Source organism: Ruditapes philippinarum, unplaced genomic scaffold, assembly GCF_026571515.1.
Source record: "Ruditapes philippinarum isolate M1 unplaced genomic scaffold, ASM2657151v2 ctg7774_1_1_1_1, whole genome shotgun sequence".
In the NCBI taxonomy this organism is placed as follows: Eukaryota; Metazoa; Mollusca; class Bivalvia; order Venerida; family Veneridae; genus Ruditapes; species Ruditapes philippinarum.
Genome location: NW_026861090.1, coordinates 101,082 through 126,356, shown reverse-complemented (window position 1 = coordinate 126,356; position 25,275 = coordinate 101,082). Strand labels below are relative to the sequence as shown.

The 25,275-nt window shown below is 32.4% G+C and overlaps 1 protein-coding gene and 1 long non-coding RNA gene across 2 annotated transcripts in view; one reads left to right on the top strand and one right to left on the bottom strand.

Moving 5' to 3' along the window:
- The window catches only part of LOC132714490 (putative leucine-rich repeat-containing protein DDB_G0290503), a 77,889-nt gene that overhangs the window by 5,698 nt on the left and 46,916 nt on the right, over window positions 1-25,275 (bottom strand). The window lies entirely within an intron of this gene.
- LOC132714489 (uncharacterized) lies at window positions 14,817-23,121 on the top strand. Its single transcript, XR_009623560.1, has 3 exons — window positions 14,817-16,059; window positions 20,403-20,499; window positions 22,847-23,121. It is a non-coding gene; the product is annotated as an uncharacterized LOC132714489 (long non-coding RNA).

The following is a 25,275-nucleotide window of genomic DNA, read 5'->3' as shown; positions in this document are numbered from 1 at the left end:
ATATGATCGAAATACTGTTTGGAAAAGGCGTAAAATGAAACAAACAAACAAACCTCAGCGTTGAAGAGTATTCAAAAAGGCTAGAACTGCAGTAAAATGCATACAAATTTAGAGCCGTGGGTCCAAACCAAAGGCGGTTCAGCTATTTTTCTTTCTTTTTTTTCCTTTTAACATTATTTATGTATGTCCCATATCCCTTCACGGAAGAAAAAAGTGTTTAATTTTAATTATTAAATTAATATATGTTTTATTGGCTAAATATGCCAAACCTAATAACAAATATGGTACCTGATATTTTCAAAGTGCAATGAAATGAAAACTGGACACTAAAAGATTTTAAAATTTTACAAGATCAACCAATATACTTTTGAAAAAATTAAGAGAAACTTTGAAAACAGACACTCATTTCAGTAAATTTTAGGGATTTTTTAAAACTAGGCTCTGTAAGTAAGAAATTGGTCAAAAACGTGTTAAAATGAGTGGGTAGGATGATATATTATACATAATTCATATATTTTGAGTAGAAACAACCATTCTGCTTATGTGGATTGTTAGTTCAATGTAACATTTTGTTTCTAACCAAAGATTAATGGGAAAACATTTTTCATAAGGATGATATTGTACAATATAAAAAACTCCTTAATTCTGAATAAAGGGCCCTGAAACATTTAAGATTAAATTCAGAAAAGAGGCAATAACTCGACTTCCGTAAAGTAAAGTTTGTTTAAATTTTGCGTACAGGTGTCCTTTAAGGTATATATATCTGACCAATGTTGTTAATTTTTCAGTTCCTTATAGTGCCCGTAAGGATGGTCATACCTTAAGGCAAATTGTTATATCAATAAGTACTATTTCTGAATTTGATTCAAACCCCTCACTCACCACCTTAACTATTTTAAGTAGATGAAAATGATTTGTCCACATTTGTGGTCGACCTACCGATATATGTTATCATGTTTTGTCTGTCTTCTAAATTATTACAATTAATTGCCTTGTTGAAACATTAACAATTATCATATTACTTTTCGTGACCCTGTTGAAGAGCATTAGTCAGGACCCCCTCCAAACATACACACGCATGCACGCACACACGCAAAGCATCCCCATGCGAGTTCCAACTTTCGAAATACGAAGTTAAATTACAATATATGTAACATATGCTGGTTTTTTACAAGAAACATTTTTTAAGTAGCAGTTTTCTTGACCTTGATTCTAGGGGTCTCAAAAACAATCCCTACCCCGATCATCAAAAGAATGATGTATACCGAAATTGATAACAACATCTAATTCTTAACTCTAGTTTTTGACCAGAAACTATTTTTCTATTTTTGAAACAGTGACCTTGACCTTAAGTAGTCGAAACGCATTCCAATTCGACGAGGTCGCTGCATAAGGTGGCTATATACCAAGTTTTTTAACAATATCGTATTCCTAACTTTTATCTATTAAAACGTGTGGTCTTCACATAACCATCGAACCGACAACCTCACTCCAATAAACCCCTGCCTCTCAACTTCTTTTGTGGGGTTATTATTATAAATTCATTGAATTCAATTAGGAATTAACATATTCAAATATTGCCAACACATCAATTACAAGTATATTTACATCATGTGCATCAGTCTTTACTGTTAAGTAATTCGGATTTGTTTACGTTTTAAATGGCGTCAATATGTTACGCAACTTAACGCTACGTAAGATGTTTAGGTCGACGTCATTATTTTTTTTTGTTCTTTGTTCTGTTATTGAGAATCTCGTCAAATTTAATCTGGAATAGATGTATTGAGACAGATCGTATTGAAGTAATTCACTATAACTTAGATTCATGACAACTTTTATTGCAATCTTATCAGCGACTCCTAAAATATGATTTTCCTCTTCCTTAAATTTTAACACTTGCTTCCTTCAGCTGAAATCTTAAAGTAACATACTTAACTTGTATACGAGGGACATTCAATAAGTTATGTCACTAACAGGTTTCCGTAATTTTATCCTCATAGTATTTTAAACCAATTAATTATTTTTGGGAGACATACTGTTTTTGTCATCACCGTCTTTCTGTCCGTATGGTTGGTCGTCCGTCCGTCCGCATAATTGTCGCCGGCACGTTCAGCTTCGCCGCACAAAACGTCCGTGAGAGCTATCAATAGAAAAAAATCTTATCCGGATTTCTCAGGTTAAACTGCTAATAGGATTCCAATGGAATCTGAGTGAACAGTAACATCTTTAGTTGTACATATCGCCAGCATATTTGGTTTGCAGCACACAATGAACGCCATAGCTATAAATAGGAAAAACGTCTCCGGCTTTCACAGGTCAAGATAAACACTCACCAATTTAGTATTTGAAATTACTTTTATGAAAAACTGTCGATTTACTAGACTTATTTAATTCAGCCAATTTACCAAAGTAAATGTGTTATGATTCATTTGAAATACTACAATTCTATTGGACAAACACTAAATGAAAGTAAGTCTTTATCAACTTTTGCAATTGTGCCTATTAATTGAACTGCCAATTATCAACGGAATTGACACTAATCAAATGTGTTGACTCCATCACATTTGTAAGAGCTCTTCAGCATCACCGATGGCGCCAGCACCTTGCTCATATTTAAATAAATGTAAGTATTATCACCGTAGGGAACGTGTTACAGTATCGCCTTTTTCGGTTACAGTATAGAATTTTCAAGATTGAGGATTATTTATGGGAAGAGATGTAGGTGATTTTTATTCAGGTCCATACTACTAGTAGTTTAGTTTCTAAAAGACGTTTTTTGTGCTTTGCTTGTAAGGAACAGAATCCGGTATCTAGTAATATATTTCTTCAGACCCTGCACCGCAGATTTATCTCTATATTGTCTCATAAATGTGCAGATTTGAAGGTTTAAAAATTTGAATCGGGAGACCAACGCATTTTTTCCCCATTCCGACATTATTTAAGTATGCCTAGATAAAGTAAATCTACAAAACGTTAGTCCTTTGTGTTTAGAAACGTTTAGAAAAGTAAATGACCAGTTGAACCTATTTTCCTTTTGGTAAAATGCGTTTGAAAAAAATAAACAATGTTACAGTATAGAGCGAGGTTAATTTTGAAGGGTTACAGCATAGACCTAGCGACTTTGATACAATTTTGTTACAGTTTATACCCAGATTTCGGTTACAGTTTAGATACTTGCCAAATTTCAAACAAAGTTTGTGTATCCATTATTTTTATGAAATAACTCATTCCTTTCTATTTAATACATTCTTGAAAGGTTGTATTACTTTTTTTCTTCAGCAGAACAGTTATAGTTTGCTATTTTTTTTACTTTAAGTTTCAGATTGAGACTTTTTGCGGAATAAGTAATGACCTAAGTAAGGACTGTTTTCACGACAACAACAGTAACTTTTATCGAATTGTATTGAGGGAAGAAAGATTATTGCTTGATTTTATTACACATTATAATAGTGCCTATTAGTAATAAAATAGAGAAAAAAGATTCCTTAACAGAAGTCCAACACGGAAAACATGAAAATGTTGCAGGATCAGTTTTGATTAAACCTGTTCATGGACGGTAGTGGTAACGGCAAGCTACCGCCCAAGCCGCCTAGCACCGGCTTCAGCAGAATTTACATTAAACATGAACTGATACACTTTAGATTTTTTAACATCTGTGGATGTGTTCATATGGCGGTTATCATGAAATCTTCAATGTGACACGTTATTGCCATTCTATGAAAAGCGGCATATTAGGTTAAAAATTTCGTGTGCCCTAAAGAATACAATGAGTGAAACTAAATAAAATGAAATTTTGAGAGGGGATTGCAGGTTATGAAGCCTGCATACCAAAGATAAGCTGTCAAAAGACACAATTAACAAGAGGCACTACCCTACGAATGATTAAACAGTATTTAAGTGAGCAATGTTTCAACCTTAATTTTTATTTTAAGTTGGAATTTCCATCTACCATAATGTATTTTGTAAGTGTTTAAAAGGGTTTGTTACGTTTGGCTTTCTTGGATTTTAAGTTTCAACGACACTGAGGTCATGTGAAAACATTCCTGCTATAGTGTAAAGAAAGACCCCAGAATCCCTTTGTGAAACATTTCAGACACGAGTGGGCACTTGACTAGATCCACCGACCTTCCGTAAATTAGCTTGATAGATTCCTCACATACAAAGAATCCAAAGTCATGACTGGATTTCAACTACAGCAGTAAATGAAAGATAATTTGAAGGCGACGGCCTTATTCCGACTCTGCCACTTTTATGTACCTCCATCAGGCTCACTATAGAGAAGATATTGTAATTGTCTGACCTTAATTTATACTCTAAAACTTTCAATATTATTTTCTTTTTCAGAAACATGAAAACTGCTATACAGAATGTCTGAAATAAGAAAAAACGACTTTTAATTTAATAATGACAAAATAACCGTACATTCAACAAAGAAGCATTCGAAATGACGCCATGATCATGATTTGATTTGAATGCTTTTAGTTCGAGACGAGAAGGGTCTTTAAACATTGCCTTTTTTTCAAAATCTATAATGTGGGTTTTCGTATCCCCGATTGCAACCGAAACCATTTGAACAACTAATTGGTAGAAAGTCATGTAAATTTCATCACATTTAGTCAAGTAGTTACTGAGCGGATGAGATTGAACACACATGTGTACGACAGAAGGACGAATAGCCATCGGGCCAATAAGCTCACAGAGATTTAAAAGTCTATGTAACATTCATACATTTTACCTAGTACATGTATATATAAACTGTAACCGAAATCTGAGTATAAACTGTAACAAAATCGGATAAAAATCGCTAGGTCTATGCTGTAACCCTGCACAAATCACCCCGTTCTATACTGTAACATTGTTTATTTTTTCAAATGCATTTAACGAACAGGAAAATAGGTTCAACAGGTCATTTACTTTTATAAACGTTTCCTAACATAAAGGACTAACGTTTTGCAGATTTACTTTTTCTAGGCATGCATAAATAATGTCGAAATTGGAGAAAAATGCGCTGGGCAAATTTTCAAACTGTCAAATCTGCATATTTATTAGACAATATAACGATAAATCTGTGGTGCAGAGCCTGAAGATATATATTACTAGGTACCGGATTCTGTTCCTTACAAGCAAAGCACAAAAACATCTTTTAGAAACTAAACTACTTGTAGTATGGACCGGAATAAAAATCACCTACCTGTCCTCCCAACAAATTATCCTCCATCTTTAAAATTCTATACTGTAACCGAAAAAGGCGATACTGTAACACGTTCCCTACGGTGATTATATTTCTTACCAAGCTCTTTTTGTGTTTAACCTAAGCTAAGGCATACATACTATCACATGCAAGATTATGTGGGTTAATTAGAAAAAAATCACAAAAGATGTGGCTGTGCTTGGAAGAAAACACACGGGTTGATGTTTGGTAAAAGCTCAAGCTACGTCATTTGGAATTTCATATGGAAAATGCATCCTTTTAAATGTATGTATATAGTAAAAAAATCTTTAACAAAAACAAAGAGCTGGAGCTTAGATATTCAATACGAATCATCATCTAGTGAGTGTCTAGCAAGTTTCTTTAAATAAAAACCCTTGAGTTAAAATTGGCTCCGCCCTTGGGGGTCTGATTTATTTTCCTTATTATGTCTATATTAAAAACTTAAAAAATATAAGTTTGTTCAAATCAGTGATTTTCCTTATATGTACATAATAAAATCTTAAAAAATCTTCATAAAAAACAATGAGCTAGAGGTTAAATATAAAGCATAAAAATCTGATATATGTCTACCAATGTTGTTTAAATAAAATGTGTGGGGGGCAAAAGGGGGGTCATTGAGTTTTGTTATATATACACCTCTATTGGATCTGTTGTTTTCCCTAAGCAATAGCAACCAGTGATGTTTTTACACATGTACTATTTGAGAAACAAATAAGGACACTGTGCTATCAGTTTGAGATTTATATTCTATATCTGCTTTTGTTTTAACAATATTACCTGTTCCTTGTCATTGGGAGTTTTATATTCAGTGTAAAAGAGCCACTGTTGAGCAGTGGAGGTTCAATAGCTAACTATAGTGTCTGTTCTCCTTCATGACATTTGCGTGTCTAATGAATGGGATAATTCGAAATACATATATTTACTGCATATATTGTTCAATAGAAAATAAAACTGAAATTCGAGGCAACATTAAATGTCCCATTAAGCTCAATGCAAATTTATAATATATTTAGGGATATATAGACCTCGGGTCATTCAAAGCTTGAAATCTTAAGGTGGGTCAAAGGTTAAAGTAGAGCAGGATGCAAGCTTTTCCTGCATGAAAATTGCTTGTTGTATTGGTGCATATCAGAAGACAGAATTTATTAACCTCTGATCAACCGATTGAGTCTTACAGCAAGAATCCTCACTAAGGAGCAACCGATGCAGCGTTTAAATGTGCCCAAGAACTTCTAAACCATACAAAGACTGCGGTAGTCGTGCTATTTCGAATTTGTTGACAGGTGATGAAACTTAGATACTTTATGTTTGAACCTCTAAGAACGGTTGATAAAAACATTGGTTATGAATGATAAAAGGGCATGTATTGCCAAAAAGAGCATCAGTACAAGGAGATGTTGTATTCATTTTTAATCCACGTGAACTAGTCGATCAAATGCTTTGTCTAGCTGGTCACATAGCCACTAGACAGTTCTACTAGAATTCTGTACTGAAAAGTGAAAGCGTTTTTCAATAAGAAGGGTCAAAGTAAAGGATCGTCAGGAGTCTATTTTATATATGACAAATGACTACCCTCACAAAAGAAAGATTGTTAACTCAGATTCAATACGTAAGTAAAAACTGTAATGCGTTTTGTGGCTTTTTAACAGCGTCGAGTTGCGAGTGTTTAAAAATCATCAAAGATTCCCACAGAGTTTCCTAAAATTTACAAAAAGAGATAATTTGATATTCTATGTGACCGAAAAAAGTGTATAACTGTTGTGATATCAATCTCCTTCGCAGTGATCTCCCCTTATCAGTACAAAGATCTCTGCTAATTTTAATAATGTTTTGATCAACTATAACGAACGTAGGTACGAAAAGTTTAAAAATAAAACAGAAAGAGAAAAAAGACGTTAGATTTTCTATGTAACGTTCGATATTACATTTGAATTAAGACGCGACTTTCTTCATCATGTGACGTCTGTGAAGGCAGTGATTATAATTTGTGAGGAGTTTGTTGTGATATTGTCAGGTATGGATCATCACTTACAAAAGAAATGTAACAGTACAAGAAGTGAGAGTACAATGCCTTTATAAGTAAGATTACCCGTTCTTCTGCTAACTCCCTTTCCAATGATTGTACCTTTAAAGAACATTTTATTTCAAAATGACTTAGTTTTCAAAGAAAGGTTTTACATTTTATACATGTACTTGTATAACATATGATTAGATAAATAAATGAAAATTTTTTTTGACCATTTATTATCACATTTCCTTCATCTTATCTTTACAAAGATACATTATAGCAAATTAAGTTAGATTATTATAAATACTAATCCATTTTTTCTTGGCAGGAATACACATTTAGCCTGAAACTGACAAAACGTAGTATTCTATAATAAGGATAGAACATTTTTGTATGTGAGAAAATGACTATGTGATATGTTCGGCAACTGAGTAATAGATAAAACGCCACACTATTCGATTACAAAGTAAGACTGTAGGATGGAAATGAAAGAAAATGAGAAAAAAGATGAACAAAGTTTCAAATCGTATTCAATAAAGTTTGGAGAATGGTTAAATGTTGATGTTTGTATCATAACTAAGGAGCAAATAATAACAAAACTTAATTTAACCGGGCACATTAATGTCAATTGCAAACAGAATGTTGTTTCGAGGATATAATGTTCAACAAATAGGCCGTGATGCCCTCAATCTCTCACCAGAGGATATGTTCTACTTTGAGGACTTTTACAAACTACAAAATGATTATTGTTGTAAATATTCATCAAATTTTCCAAATGGTTAAGTGGGAGATGTCGCTTTGATTGCTGTAGCTCTGGTGGCCATTTAGTTTATCAAACCTCATCAATTTTAGGCAGTCTTGTTAAGTGCTACCTTAGAATCACTTCTGTATAGTTTCATTAAAATTTAATAAGTGACTGAGGAGACAAGTTTGAACCATTTAAGAATTTTTTGTAAGGTTTACTTACATGTAACGAGCATTTTTAAACAGTTTCGTCAAAATCTAACAAGCAGCTAACAAATATATATCACTTTATCCTCATTTTCAGCTCTAGCGGCAATCTTGATCATCAGACAAAGGAATTTACATTTTTTTAAAATGGTGACTAAATGTTCAGCGGACCGGTATTAATTGACCAATTCAGTGAAAAAATCTTTAAAACATTTCTTTAGATTTTCAGCAAAATCTCTCACGTTGTTAAGTAAGAAATGTCGTTAAGAAGATTTCTTATTTTCATCTCTGGCATGCATCTTGTTCAGCGAACCAGATCTACTGATTGTTTTTGTAAAGGACCATCTAAAATCGTTTCAAAACAGTTGCATTACTATTGGCTATTTGACTTTTAAAGCATATTTCTAGTTTTAGCTCTTGCAATTATCTTGTTCACCAGACTGGAACCATTTGGGGATTATTTGTTATGAACTACTTGACGCTCATTGCTGCACAGTTTCATCAAAATATGCAAATGGTTGAGGAAGATATATCTTCTAAAGGCTTTATTTTTCTACACCCACCACAAAATGTGGGGGAGGGGCTATAAAACGGATTCGCATCGTCGCTTCCGTCAGTCTCCATTATCGTGTCCGCTCTATAAATCCTATACCAACTGAAGGATTTTCTTCAAACTTGGCTCAAACGTTCACCTTAACAAGGGGATGTGCAGAGCCCATGTTGCCCCTGTGTCAGCTAAAGGTCAAGGTCACAATTGAAGGTCAAATATCAAACAATTAAATATTAGACAGTATGTCGTGTCCGCTTTGTAAGTCCTACACTAATTGAAAGATTTTCTTCAATCTTGGCTCAAATGTTCACCTCAACAGGGTAATGTGCAGAACCCATGTTACCTTTGTGCCGGCTTAAGGTCAAAGTCCACTTGAAGGTCAACAATTGACTTAGACAATTTTCTTAAATTTTAACATGTATTTAAATATTTCTGAAACTATGAAACGTATTTGCTTGAAACTTAAAATATATATGCAGTGTCAAGTTTCATAACTCTGTATTGCATTTTGACAAAGTTATGCTCCTTTTTAAGTCTTCAAATTTACATACAATCAAATATTAGACAATATGTCGTGTCCGCTCTATATATCCTATACTAATCCAAACTTTACTCAAATATTCATCTCAAAAAGGTTATGTGCAGAACCCATGTTACCTGTGTGCCGGCTTAAGGTCAAGGTCACACTTGAAGGTCAAAAATGTTCTTAAATTTTAACATGTACTTGAATATTTCTGAAATTAGCACAAGTATTTGCTTGAAACATAAAAGTTATATGAGGTATTACAAGTAAGATATGCAGGTCAAGTTTAATAACTCTGTATTGGAATTTGACAAAATGATGCCCCTTTTTAAGTCTTTAAATTTACATACAATCAATACTAGACAATATGTCGTGTCCGCTCTATAAATTCTATACTTTCTATACTAATGGAAGGATTTTCTTCAAACTTGACTCAAATGTTCTAACCAACTGGGCAATGTGCAGAACCCGTCTTACCCTTGTGCCAGCTTAAGGTCAAGGCCACACTTGAAGGTCAAAAATTGACTTAGAAAATGTTCTGAAATTTTAACATGTATTTAAATATTTCTAAAACTAGGACAGATAATCATTTGAAACTTCAAATATATACGAAGTGCCGCAAGTAAAATATGCAGGTCAAGTTTCATAACTAAAGACAGTGGGGGGCGGGGCGTATTTTTGTATTGTATTTTGACAAAGGTAAGTCCATTTTCAAATTTATTTACTATAATATTTTTAAACCAGAACAGATATTTACTTGAAACTTAAAATTTATATGAATGGTTACAAGCAAGCTCAGATGACGAAAATTCTACAATTCCATTGAATTATGACACAAGTTATGCCCCTTTTAGGCTTAGAAAATGTTCTGATATAACCATTATTACTTAAATGTTTCTGAAACTAGAACAGATATTCACTTAAAACTATATAATATATGAAGGGTCACAAGTAAGCTTAGTATGCAAAGTTTTTCCACTTTTAATTACATTTTGACATAATTATGCTATTTTCTTAGATTCACTGCTTTTGTTTGTTTTCATACATTGGGAAATTGAAAGGTTATTTGTAGCTGTTTCGAACATGATTTGACAATATCTATTTATACTATTTCCTGTAAAATTTGTCTTTTTTTCTCTAGAGATAATTTCTGTTTATGTATATGTATTTGTGCCACTAAAGTTATTCCCTTAACCACCTTTCCAAGTCGTATTCTGTCAAGGACATTGGTGGGGGTATGAATCGCATTCAGCGATAGTTTTAGTTAGATCTGATGGCAATTTCGTTCAGCGGACCGAAAAATGAGCAAAAGTAGAATACCACTTAAGAATCACGTCACTTTTACGCAAGGGGTATAGGACGGGTGTGGTTTAAGTAAAAGTGTTAACGACGGACATCTTCGGGACGCATTGATGTACTTTAATGTATTTCTAATGAAAATAAAAGGTCACCCAAAAGTTAATAATACAAATAATTTACATATCTATGAATAATGATGTCTATTTCATTTGTCCAAACATGCTATTAAGTATTCTTATTTATATATTTATATTTATAATGTATACTTAATAAATGTATCTATAACAACAGAGCTTGTTGACGACAAAAGATAGATGCTAATTTCTATACAGCAATGGTTTTCTCTCGTGTCAATAGCATTGCTAAATGATTTAAGCAGAAGCATCATATTTTGTTCAGGAACATTTTATCATGTTTTACCCATGTGTGTTAAATGACAGATACATTACATGCAAGCACTTTTCCAGTTTTTAATTTTATTTAATGTTTCATTAGATATTGTCCTAAAGTTACAAACTAACATTAACTTATTATTAATTTATTGTGTCAGTGATTCAAACATGTTTTACAAGCAGTGTATAATACAGAGATAATAATGCAGGTGAATAATATATTTATCACTTTCTATGCAAAGAATACAACGAAATATATTACAAGGATTTTAGAAATTACATTTCTGTCAACAGTATGGTAACATGCTACAGTTTTGCTGGGGACTTCAACCTTACCATCCATTCGTCTCTTTGCCTGTCCCTGTCCACAAAACTAGAACCCGTGATTAAAGAATGTACAGAAAACATTTCAACTTTGGTGAACATGCACATCTCTTTGGGTTTTTTCTTTGTTGAAAAATTCGGTTTGCGGAGACAACAAATATACTTAAAATATGGCAAATATTTATGATAACTCTAAAGTACCGAAAATATCTTTCATGAATTTGAAATAATGATAGATGACAGTATGGAGATTTTGCACGTCAAGGTTCACAACTCTGTCACCAATATATTTAGATCAACACCACTTGAAACAAGAGCCATATTAACATGACCATCTCCCGCCGAATGTGTTTGCTCATTGGCAAAATTTATATGTAGTAGTGCAAAATAATTCGATTTTAAATGCAAAGTCATGTTTGAAGTGATTACAGATTAAAAACCTATGTAAATACTGATGGCAGAAAATATCAAATGACAATAACTGCAAAAATAATGCAGTGAAGGTTTTCATTCTTGTGTGCTGCACTCTTCCTCAATGAGATCTATCCATCTATTAAGTTTCAAGTTGATACCTCTAACACTTTTTGAGATAAGCTCCAGACAAAAAGTATGAACAATAACAAAGGGCAATAACTAAAAAAATATGAAGGGAAATGTTATTATTCTTGCGCACAGCATTCCTCCTCAATAAGATAAATCCACATATGAACACTGCGAAAAAGATATGGATATACGGAAGTGTACGGAATTCCGTATATCATTGATATACGTGTAAGAATACGGGAAACCTGAAATACGGAGATGTACGGGACCGTATATTATATCAGTCCGTATATGACTAGTATACGAACTCCGTACACTCGTAATATACGGGAATTTTGATGTACAAAGTCCGTATTTTACTAATATACGGAATTTTTATGACAAGTCCGTATATTACTAAAATACGAAATTCCGTATTCGTGCAAATACGGATTCTGTATATAGAAATAGCGAATGATAGCGTCAGTGCACAGAACGTGTAAGACATCCACCTGTAGCATGCAGAAGCGGTATTCTAGCTCAATACCGCTGTGTTATAGCGAATACTTGACAATTACGATTGACGATTAGATAGTACTTTTTTGTATTTTGCATCTATGGTGAATCATGTTATTTTGTAATTTTTTCTTTTTCATTATCATTATAATATTTTATGATGATGAGCCAAACATGAGAAAATGATAAATTTGAAATTGTGATGTTCAAAACATGAATTAATTATATTAAAATCGTGAATCTGTGAAGCTGAAATCGTGAAAGTTAAAATAGTTGTGAAATCACCAAGATAAATTCGGGATTGTCCACACAGCATTTAAATTTTACTTTAATATATCTCCTACAAAAAATAGGCTATACATAATATAATACATGTACTTGCATATGTAAATAAAAATCAACAATGATATCTCATTCATTCATTTATTCATTCATTCATTCATTCATATTCATTCATTCATTCATTCATTCATTCATCATTCATTCATTCATTCATTCAATCATCCATGCATCATTCATTCACTGAATCAATCAATCAACCAATCATTCATTCATCTATTTATTCATTCATTTATTCATTCATCATTCATTCATTCATTCATTCATTCATTCATTCATCCATCCATCCATCCATCATTCATTCATTCATTCATTCATTCACTCACTGAATCAATCAACCAATCATTCATTCATTTATTCATACATTCATTCATCACTCATTTATTCTTATATTTATTTATTTATTTATTTATTTATTTATTTATTTATTTATTTATGATTTATTTAATCTCTTTTTTCAGGAAACATAAAGATTTGCGTTTTTGTACACAAGTTTTGCATAAAAATCTTATGAAGTTCCGAATTCCCCAATTTTGATTCTTTCCGCGCGGTCTCATTTATGACATAATATTGTGTAATAGCCACGTGCTGTATTGCGATAATCGAAGCCAATACTGATATAGCCGGATATTGATCCGGATATTGATCATAAACGCAGCAGGGTGTAACGAGTGTCGCTTTTCTCTGATTACGTAAGTTAGCGCAATTGGTGTTGAATGTCTTAACGGTAATTTTTACTGTTTATTTCTAATATAATTCATGTACGAAATAAAGGAATTAAATTGTGATCTCATAATCGAGTCTCTATGTGATTTTGTTCCAGATATTATAAAGACTCGAACCTGACATGTTAAAATGAAACAGACATAGCTGCTGTATTCTTTCAAATGGTTTTGCAGCGTCGTGTTGTTATTATCCTTTTATCTGGCGGAATTCGTCATTTAAACAAGACACAATTAAGATTTATCTTAAAGTAAATTTTGAAGTACACTGCTGCCAGGTACAATTATATTTAAGTTAACAAGCTAGAATCAGATGGATGTCACTGGGGAGTATGTACATGCATTGTTGATAGATGATGTCAAATTATTCGAAATAGCATTTCTTGAAAAATATCATCATCATCTCCCGAGTTTTCTCGTCTCCCATCAGCCGTGTTTCTGCATAAACGGTGACTTGAACAGGACAGGGGAACATGGCCGTGCTATGTAAATTAACATTTGTACCCTGGTTAAAATAAAATTATGTATCTTTGAAACAGTTTTTGTATGAGTAAATTTCTGTTTAAAAAAAAAATATCGTAGTTTGTTTTAAAAAATCATGTTAAGAACATACTAAATTATATATTGATAGTAAAATCACTTGTAAGTAAGTAAGTAATTTATTTTAATGACATGTGTAAACTTATTTTACAAATCTAATTTTACAACATATCAAATATACCCGGCCCAATGGGCCTATAAATCACCTCCAATAAACATAAAATATTTACATAAAGTCATAAGTGATTATATGAGCCATGTCATGACAAAACCAACATAATGGGTTTGCGACTAGCATGGATCCAGACCAGCCTGCGCCTCCGCGCAGTCTGATCAGGATCCATGCTGTTCGCTGTCAGTTTCTCTACTTGTAATAGGGTTGGTAAGATCACAGCCTGGATCCTGATCAGACTGCGCGGATGCGCAGGCTGGTCTGGATCCATGCTGGTCGCAAACCCATTATGTTGGTTTTGTCATGACGCGGCTCATTATAAACAAACTCATTTGTAAAAATCGTAGATATAACGTAAAAGAAGTATTGTATATAATCATTGTGTAATAAATAGTTCATAAGATATGTGATTTATCCTATAACTGTATCTATAAATGCTTTGTCGTATTTCACAGTGTGAGAGAAATGTGCAGTCTGACCGAAACTTGAACCGGGGACTCCGATTGAGCTATTCGGCCGCTTACAAATCTTTTCCTGAACAGTGGCATAATCTCCTGCTTTATTCAAATTCACAGATTTACAGCAATATGCGAACTAAAACTCTTAAGCTATATGCAGCCATGGTGCTATCCGACCATTTTCTCCTCTTAATAGTGAACAGTTCTGAACCGTGACACATATGTCAATATTGTTCATGTACTAAAGTCAATAATAATTACAATTTTCAATGAGTATTTCATGTAATGTATATATGTATATATCAATTATGATAACAGTTGCAGAATTACATGTGAATATGTATATATTATTTTGTAAGTTTTAAGATAATACATAATACATGTGAATATGTGAATGTTATTTTGTAAGTGTTAAGATTGTTATTACTATACGTCAACATTCTTTGGCAGTGTGTAAATCATATCAGTCAAAATTGTGATACTGAAGAGTTTTTTTTTGTTTTTAAGAGAAATAACTTTGAGTGTAATGTACCTGGTAAGAGACTTGTAAGTTAAATATTAATTTTGATATTATATGTGTACCTACGTGAAAAATTGGCAGGTAGTTTCTTTATCAATCAAATCGATCATCTCCAAACATTTGATGATTGTTGATATAATGTATATATGTTGAAGTCATACACTGTTGGTTATTTTGTATGTTTTGTGTCCTCATTGGCTTTAAAGCCTATTTGAATGAAATAACGTGTCTTCTGCATAATAGAAACTGGGACATAATATGAATAAAGTCCCAAACAGAACAGTTATTCCATTAGAGCAGATAATGAATAAAAAGTTATTTTTAATATAAGTACTGAGCTTTCAACACACAAACATTTACTTAATTACAGTTGTCAAACTAAAATATATGATAAATTTTACTATTAATTATCAATCCTTTATTAAAGCAATTTAATATTTTAGAATTTTGGCAATTCGACTCAAAAAGAAAAGAAATATAAAAAATACATTCTCTTGATAAGTTATTTCTTATTATTATTAAAACACACATACATTTATTTAATTATAGTTGTCTAACTAAAATATATGATAAATTTTACTATTATTATTATTATTATTATTATTATTATTAAAAAATAAATAACTGATTAAGCATTAGAATTAAAGTTTTGCCTATGAAAAAGTATCAATGCTTATGTTATACATGTATGAAAAGCGTTTATGGATACATGATATTTCCTATTTAATATTTATTAAATTTAAATTTATTTTGACTTAATATGCTGGTTTCTTCCGGATTATCAAGGACCTTAATATAAATCCGTGGCATTATTAATGCTAAATGCTTTATTGTACAAACGGTATCTAGGCATATCACGCGTTTTCAAAACAGCCAATGAGTTTAAAGCGTTGGTTTTGTATCACGTGAATCCTATCAACCAATCAGAAATAGCGCGGGCGAAATGAAAAAAAGAAAAAAAAAGCGATTGGAAATGGATGGTTAATAAAATTCAGAATATTGCAAAACAAGGTAGGTTAAAAGTTATTTTTTATCGTTGTAATATCAATATGCGATCAATAAAATAGTTGCATTTTGTGAACAACAGCTTATTTCAGGGTTAAACTGATTTGTTTTTAGAAAACTTTAACACTTTTTAAGCTGTTTCGCTATTCAATATGGCCGCCGGATTAGATAATTACATCTACATCTACATCTACATCATACTGCTTAACAATCAATTATGATTATGACTAGCAGGCGCGTTGTCAGGGAACAGTTAATAAAAGAATTTATTTATGTGCAAATTAAAAAGTTAAAAGAATAAAAGTTCTACAAGACTATTAATTTAAAAACATAGTGTGCAGTTTAGAATTTATAGAATGGGTCAAGCCTCTCAGTAAAGATGTTTAAACTGGGGCTAGACTGAACTGTTAGGGGAAGGCTATTCCAAAGACGTATGCTCCTAGGAAAGAAAGAATTTTGATGATATTGTGTCCTCGAGTAGGGTATCAGGTAGTTCAGATTTCTTGTTTGAGTAAGGTGTTGGTGGTCTACAAAAACAATGTTGTTTTGGATTTTATACAAGTAGGTTACAGCACTGATGTTTCGACGCTGTTTCAAGGGTTTGCCAATTAAGATCATTTATCATTTTTGAGACACTACTTGTATAGTCATAATCATTAAAATGTATCTAGCAGCTGATCTTTGTACTTGCTCTATCTTATAAATTAAGTATTTCTGCCAAGGATGCCAAACTATGGAGCAATATTCAACCTGAGGTCTAACATAGGTCTTATATGCAGTTTCTTTTATCTTTTTATTTGGAGTTTTAACATTTCTTCTAATGAATCTGAGGGAGTTATTAGCTTTAGATGTGATGTTGTTTATGTGTTTGGTCCATGAAAGGTCTTGACTAATAGAGACTCCTAGGTATTTCGCTTCTTGAGTTGAGTTTAGTTGGATGTTATGGAGGGTATAAGGAAATATTACAGGGTTTCTTTTTCTTGTTATCCTGAGAACTTCACATTTGTCAGGGTTTAATTCCATGGACCAGTCTTTTTCCCATTTTTCTAAAGCATGAAGGTCATCTTGGAGGGTTTAGGCATCTTGTTTGGATCTGATGGTTAGGTAGACAACAGTATCATCTGCAAAAAGTCTAACCTTACCTTTGACACTATCTGGGAGGTCATCTATGTAAGAAAGGAAAAGACAGGGACCTAATACCGAGCCTTGGGGGACACCTGAGAGAACTGGTAGAATTCCTGATTTTTGACCTTCAACTACAACTTGCTGGGAGCGTGACTTAAGGAAGGAATGGACCCAATTTGTAACCTCATAACTTATACCCAATCTTTCTAGTTTACTCACAAGTTTGTGATGGTCCACCTTATCAAATGCCTTACTGAAATCCATGACTATGACATCAGTTTGTTGGCCACTTTCAAGATTGTCATGAATTTCCTGGGAGAAGCTTACTAGCTGGGACTCACAACTCCGTTTTGACCTGAAGCCATGTTGATAGGGGCTAAGGATGTTGTGTTTATCATAAAAGGACATAATATTGGACACTAAGATGTGCTCCATCAATTTGGACGCTATGCATGTGAGGGAGATTGGTCTATAATTGCTGGGTTTGCATTTTGGGCCTTTTTTTGTAAACTGGGCAATTATTGCATGCTTCCAGTCTTCTGGGACAATACCTGTTTTAAGTGAGATCTGGAAGATGTGGGTCAGTATGGGAGTTACCTCTTGATGGAGCTCTTTTAATAACCTAGGGGATATTTGGTCAGGACCAGAAGCTTTATTTGGGTTTAGGTCTTTTAAAAGTTTCTTCACACCATCTTCCGATATAGATACTTCTGGCATAGATTGGTGGTATTTTGGAATAAGCTTCTGTTTGCAAGCCTGGGATAAGCTAAGGGGCTGAGGCCGAGAGAAGACAGACTCAAACTGGGAGTTAAGGATATCTGCTTTTGCGACTGGATCAGTAAATGTTTGACCTTCTGATTTGAGGGGTGCCACACCATAGCTTTCAGTTTTATTACTTTTAACATATTGGTAGAATTTTTTATTTTTCACATTTTGGGAGTCTTGGCTAAAAATGACAGAGTCTAGGTATTGCCAGTATGCTTTCCTAGTTTCTCTTTGGATTTCACTTTTAAGTACTTTGAGCTTTTTGACCAGATCATTTGATGGGGACTTTGACCTTTTAATGTTTGAATAAGTTCTATACGTTTCCTAAATTTTTCGGAATAATGGACTGGTTTAAACCATGTAAATCTCACGTTTGTAGTGATTTTTGTATTGTAATAGAAACAAAGTCGTTAGTTCGTCCTTGAAGGAAATCCAGCTTTGTGGACGCTTGGTGTTGTTCACTCATAGACCTTGCATATTACTTCTCATTTTTTAAACCAATTCCAGTTTGCCCTTATTCTACATGGAGTCGGCCTCTTTGATATGAGGTGTACGCCTCTTTAATTTGATTTCATGAAAGATCTATTCATACATCTGAGAGCCTAAGGTACGTAGGTTTTTGTCTCATGTAGGGAGGCATTTCTTTGAAAACATGTCAAGACATTACCTTGTAGGGATGTTACCATTGCTGGCTAGGTCTTAATTAAGAGCATTTTCAAGGAAAAAAGTGTATTGTTTGGAACTTACAACCTTCTGTCAGGGATTCTGTTGACCAGTCGATGCTTGGCATATTGAAGTCCCCAAGCACCCAGACAATACTATTTTTGGCAGGATTATATCCCCAAATTAAGACTCTGAGGTTACGAGTTTGATTTTGATTTCTAAACTGTATCTTGTTTAATAAATAATTTTTTTGAAAAATGCAAAAACCAAAAAAAGAAAAGGTTATTTCTAAAATACGTTAATCATAACTTCCCTTTAGGGTAAACAAGACACCACGTTAAAAATTACGACATTTAAACATCGAAAATGTCAAGGTATTACAGCCCCTGGACATGGTGGTACAAAAGGATTAATCAGTGTGTGTGACACGACCTATGTATGCTTGATTGGTCAACTGATTGGACTTTATAATAATCTTGAGCGATCTCAATTATCACCTAAAATCAGGGGTGCGAGTCAATGCGCAATCAAGCAAGCTAAAAAGACACACTCAGATTCTATTTGTTTTAATAGTACTTTATGAAATAGATAGCCGAAAAATAGGTTATTTTTTATCTATTCAATCAGGGTCTTTCAAATAGAATTTGAAAGACCCTGATTCAAAATAATAACAACAATTATGAGATTTAACAGATTAACATATTTTAAAAGAAAATTGCTTAGTACTTCTAAAAAATATGTTTATAGATTTTTAGATAAAGTCGTCTTTCTCAGTCTTGAGTATTCAACGAGCAGAATACTTGTTTTATATTCACAGTTTTTATGTTTATACAAATCACCATTATTTGATGCAAATATAAGTCACTTTAAAGACTCCGCTCTTTTCATTTTTATTTACTTTTTTTTAAGTTTCTGTACACATGTTTCTATATATTTCTTATTTATATTAACTATATATAAATTTATACAAATCTGAAACAAAAATAGCAAACAAATATTTCTTTTTTCATTTATATCATAATACATTTAGATGAATAAAAAAAATATGTGTCAGAATTTTTTATTTACATTAATACAAAGAATGACAGATAAATACCCTTGATGTCAAAAGATATGATTATATTTACATTGATACGAAGCTTAGTGTCGGTGTAAGAATTTTAAAACTCGTGCATATAAAATATAGCAACGAACCAGAAGTTTTAAAACGGTTTTGTTTGTATTGTTTTAGCATAATTAGTAATTAGCAAGATCGAGTTTACTCGCAATTCAGGACAGACAACTCTTTTTTCATTCGATATTCTTGGTTATTTATCTACGTTGTTCAGGATAGCACAGATTTTAAATTGTATATAAATGAACTGAGTTTTCAACATTTATATTGGATTTTTATTGGACAAATAATTAAAAATTTAATATTTGTTTCTTGTTATAATCAAAACATTTTATTTAGTTTTTAAGATAAACATTACGCATAAGGTGATATCGCATGGGTCAGTCACAAACACGCGCCTGTTTGAGGAAACAGTTATTTAATATTTCGTTATACATAAATTAACTGTATAGAGCCTTTGTACATCACAATTTTTTTCGACATTCCACATTTTGACTTATATTTCACATAAAGCGATATGGTAACACACGCACGCACGAACACACAAACATACATAACTACACATGCACATAAAAGTGAACACTTTCCTAGAGTATTAACACTCGCACATGTGATCACTTATGAAATATTTTCAATGTGCTCTTTATCAGTTTATGATGAAGTTATATTATGATTTTTTCAGGACAGTGTACAGCGTGTTTAAATCTTCCAGAAATGCAGCTGTGCCCTCTTAACAGCAATTATAGATGAAGCAAAGTATGGTAGCAAGTAATATAGATGTAAGTTAACGTATATAAATTGTTGTATTTTGTGAATAAAATAAGACAATTACACGGACGTACTGTCTGTAAAGAAGAGTTACACAGACTCATATATTCCCATCCGTACTGACATCATGTATTTTAATCTTTCTCAAGGAAAAGTCAAATTTCCTTAATTACACGCATTTATTTTGACATGAATAAATGTGGTCAGTTATAAATACATTGGTTCTCTTTTATATCTTGTTGGCGGAATGATGTCATAAAATGATGTCAATTAAGGCATATAAGCATTTTGCTGCGCATTTGAAAATGCTAAAACATCCTTGCTTTTAATATGCAAAAATCAAATATATACAACTCCAACACACACAATTGTTTGATATCGATTCGCTGTGCATGCGACTTTATTATATTAAATTAGTTTTCTTTTCTTAAACATATTACTGTATCAAAAATATGTATTTCTTCACAGTTTAATCACTTTTATATATGTTAATGATAGTAATTTTTTATTTACTACGTGCGTAAGCGATAAGTACGCCGCTTTGATAATGTGAGAGTGACTTAACATTTTCTTTTCTGCATGTACACTAAAGTTAACAACCTTTGTCTGACTAGGTAAAACAGGGTTTTCAGAAGCGAATATAATGTAAGATAAGAAACAGAATTTGAAATGTCTTGATGGCAAAGTTATTAAAGTCATTCGAATGTCATACACATTAAATTTTATCACGAGTTCGAGCCTCACAAGTTGTCTCACTTTTTTTTTGCGTTTTTCTTACCATATATTTTTTTTAATTTTACATTAGAAAAATGAATTGGAATAGAAAGGTAGTTTTGTTATGATATTAATAATTTAGATATACATGCACGGATGATAGTGATTTTTATCCTGTATAGTGTGTGTAGTATGTAGAAGTCATAGTACTTTTGCAGTGCAGGAGTATTTCGTGCAAACGTAACTATAGTTGAAACAGTCTGTGTACAGTATCATGCATTCCGTATAAATTTGCCCAACTTGCTAAAATAGGGCTAAAATACAGCTACATTTAAAACAAAATGAGAAGTTAATAGAAAATAGCACAGCAATTTATAATCTTTGCAATAAATAATACAAAACTTTTTTACTTGATTGACAATTATAAAGCAATACTTTTGGGAAAAAAGGTGCATTTCGAGCCTAGCTGTATTGCATTGATATTTACCACAACTTTACCTACTGCATTACGCTGAGAGTTGGTAAATTTTGTTTGATAATTTAATTTATATAGCTAGCCTGTTTGAAGATAATAAACACAATATGATAGCTGTTTTAAACCTGGATGGTGGACTTAACCACCTCGTCAATTAATTATTATACTAAACGCACAGTACTTGTGCGCACGTGAAACATATCAATGATATGGCGTTGATACGTAAATGTTTCACGTGCGCACGTAATACTGTCGCATTCGCATGTATTAACTAAAATATTTCCTATGTTATTTTATGCAATTGTCACATATGATACGTATATTTTCTGAAAATTGGATTTCATACAATCAGATTAATGCTATAGGCAAGGGAGGATATTTTGATTTATAATTTTTGTGAGAATTATCACTTTATTTTAGTGATGGCACACTGTAAAGAGATTCTATTGTCAACTTACCTAGTTAAACAGTCTTAACAATAAAAAAATATTAATATACACTATTGTATATTAATAGGTATTCATTCGTTGCTGTGAAGTTGTGATGAGATAGTTTTGAAAAAATTGAAACTGAAACAAACAATAATCCAAATTGTTAAATTTACGTTTTTATATAAATGAGAAGTATAGCTGGGTATCCCGCCTTTTACTTAACTGGATATCATTTGTGCAAACACGGATCTACATCTGAGTAGCAAATATCTGTACATTTTAAACCATTTTTTCAAACGAATTGACTCCTACTAACGATACTAAATATACATCGTAAAACGATCAAAAAGATTATGTCAGCACTTTTCCCAATGCAATGTTATTTTGTTTACATATATTTTTAATCAATAAAATACTCTTTACATAGAACAAAGATACCCATTATAATTTATATTACAAGTGTGAAATAATATATTCGTAAAAAGTTTCATAACAAAAACATATAACTTATCATCCGTCAAAGATTAATCATTTTTCATTTAAATCCTGTGTTAATGGTTGCTTATAATTGACATCTTTATTCGAATGATATAAGATAATTTTGAAAATTTGCGTAAGAAAAAAAATGGTATATATGTATACGCTTAAAAAAATGCTTGTGTATAGACTTTTTGAAAGTTGTTGATAACTATTTCATGACACTTTTTAAACAGGATTTTAAACTCTCTTTTTTTTCAGATACACACGAGTATACACACATGCCGAAGAAGAATGTAATATCTGGAGAAAACATTTCCTACGTCACGAAATAGACACCGTCACACTGGCCTATAGATGATTGATATATTTAAGTGCTTTTAAGAACAGTGTTTGAATGACGAATTTCTTAAAAATACGGATTTTTAATTTTAATGCTTATTATTAAAACTTTCTGTAATTATCAATTTGTGCCATGGACTCATTATCTTAAAATAACATGTGAATGTTAACACGAGCAAATGATATGAATATCTTTAAAATGTTTTATGGTGTAATATAAGTGGCTCATATGAATCATTGTTAAGATAAAATCGAAAAGAACTTCAATTTAGTATAGTTTTCTAGATTTAAACAACATGCAATTCATAAAGGCTACGGCTTGAAAATATCGAAAAATGTTACATGTATAATTCGATCTCTAAAGAAAATATCGCGGTGCGGATGTTCTACACCGTGATACGTATTTCATGACTCTGTATTGCAACATACCGGTATATCGCCGTTCCGTTGCAACGCTACATTAATGTGTCCCTCTGGAATAAGTATGACTATTGTAGCGAAGACATGTTTATTTGTTATATATATGTATACATATTGAATATATGTTTATGAAATAAAAAATATTTAATAGTGACTCGATTTGGTTTTTACTTTATTATTTGAAATACTCCAATTGTGAAGATAATGTTCTTAAGCATAAGACTTTACAGTTCCAATTCACAATGTGTAATCAAACATGTTCTATTGTACAAGCCTGCATTTCGGTCATGTATACGCGTTACTTATATGTAAATGCATGCTTTTGATAGTATCTGTACCTTCTTTTATCTCGATAATACAGTTCTGTATACCCTGTGTACAACTAAAAAATGCAATTCCGTATATCCCCTGTATATATTGAAAATACGATTCCGTATATCACCTGTATATGTAGAAAATACGATTCGTATATCTTCTGTATATGTAGAAAATACGATTCCGTATATCATCTGTATATGTGGAAAATACGAGTCCGTATATCATCTGTATATGTAGAATATACGGTTCCGTATATCCTCTGTATACGTAGAAAATACGAGTCCGTATATCCTCTTTATATGTAGAAAATACGGTCTCGTATATCCTTGCTATTTTATAGTATACTAGGGATAACAACCTTGATAAAGTCCGTATACGGGATTTATTCTCCGTATACTTCAACATGACGAACAAATATACGTACATTATATAGGTGCAAAATACGGAATTCCGTATATGCCTGATGCATATAACGGACTTCCCGTATATTCGATGTTCCCTATACGGACTCGTATACTTGGTCCGTATATTCGACAAATACATCCCGTACACGCCCGTATATGTCAAAAATACGGGACCGTATATTCCCGTATATCATTATATTTTTCGCAGTGGAAGTTTTATGTTGACATCTCAACGACTTTTTGAGTTATGCTCCACCTAGGTGAAAAATAGCTATGGAAAATAACAAAGAGCAATAACTTAAAGATTATGAAGGGTAGAGTTGTCACTCTTGAGCACTGCACACCTCCTTTTTTAGTTATGATCTGTACAAAAATTAAGTTTGAAAAATAACAAAGGGCAATAATTGAAAAATTATGCAAGGTAGAGTTATCATTCTGTGCACTCGTCAATATGATATATCCACCTCTGAAGTTTCAAGTTGATATCTCAAATACTTTTAGAGATATGCACCGGACAAAAATGACAGACGGAAGGACGGACGGACGCAGACTAAGTTATATTTTGAGTTTCAAGTGAATATCTTATTAAATACTAAATGAGTTAACTTTCTGGAAAAAAAAACATGAAAACCTACAGGGCAATAACCGAAAAACTATACACGGTAGCGTTATCATTCTTGTGCGCTGCATTTCTCCTCAATGAGATCTATCCACCTATGAATTTTCAAGTTGATTCCTGTAATACTTTTTGAGATAAGCTCCGGACAAAAAGTATGAAAAAAACAAAGGGCAATAACTAAAAAATTATAATGGGTAGAGTAATCATTCTTAAACATAGCATTCCTCCTCAATAAGATCTATCGACATCTGAAGTTTTATTTTGACATCTCAAAGATTTCTTTAGTTATGATCCACTCGAGAAAAAATAAGTATGAACAATAACAAAAGGCAATAACTCAAAAATTATGAAGGGAAGAGTTATCATTCTTGTGCACCACTGCACACCACCTGTGTGCGATCTATCCACCTATGAAGTTTTATGTTGATATCTCAAAGGCTTTATTAGTTATGCTCTGGACAAAAGTTAAGCATGAAAAATACCAAAGGGCAAAAACTGAAAAATAATGCAGGGTAGGTTTTCATACTTGTGTGCTGCTCTTCCTCAGTGAGATCTATCTACCTATGAAGTTTCATGTTGACATCTCA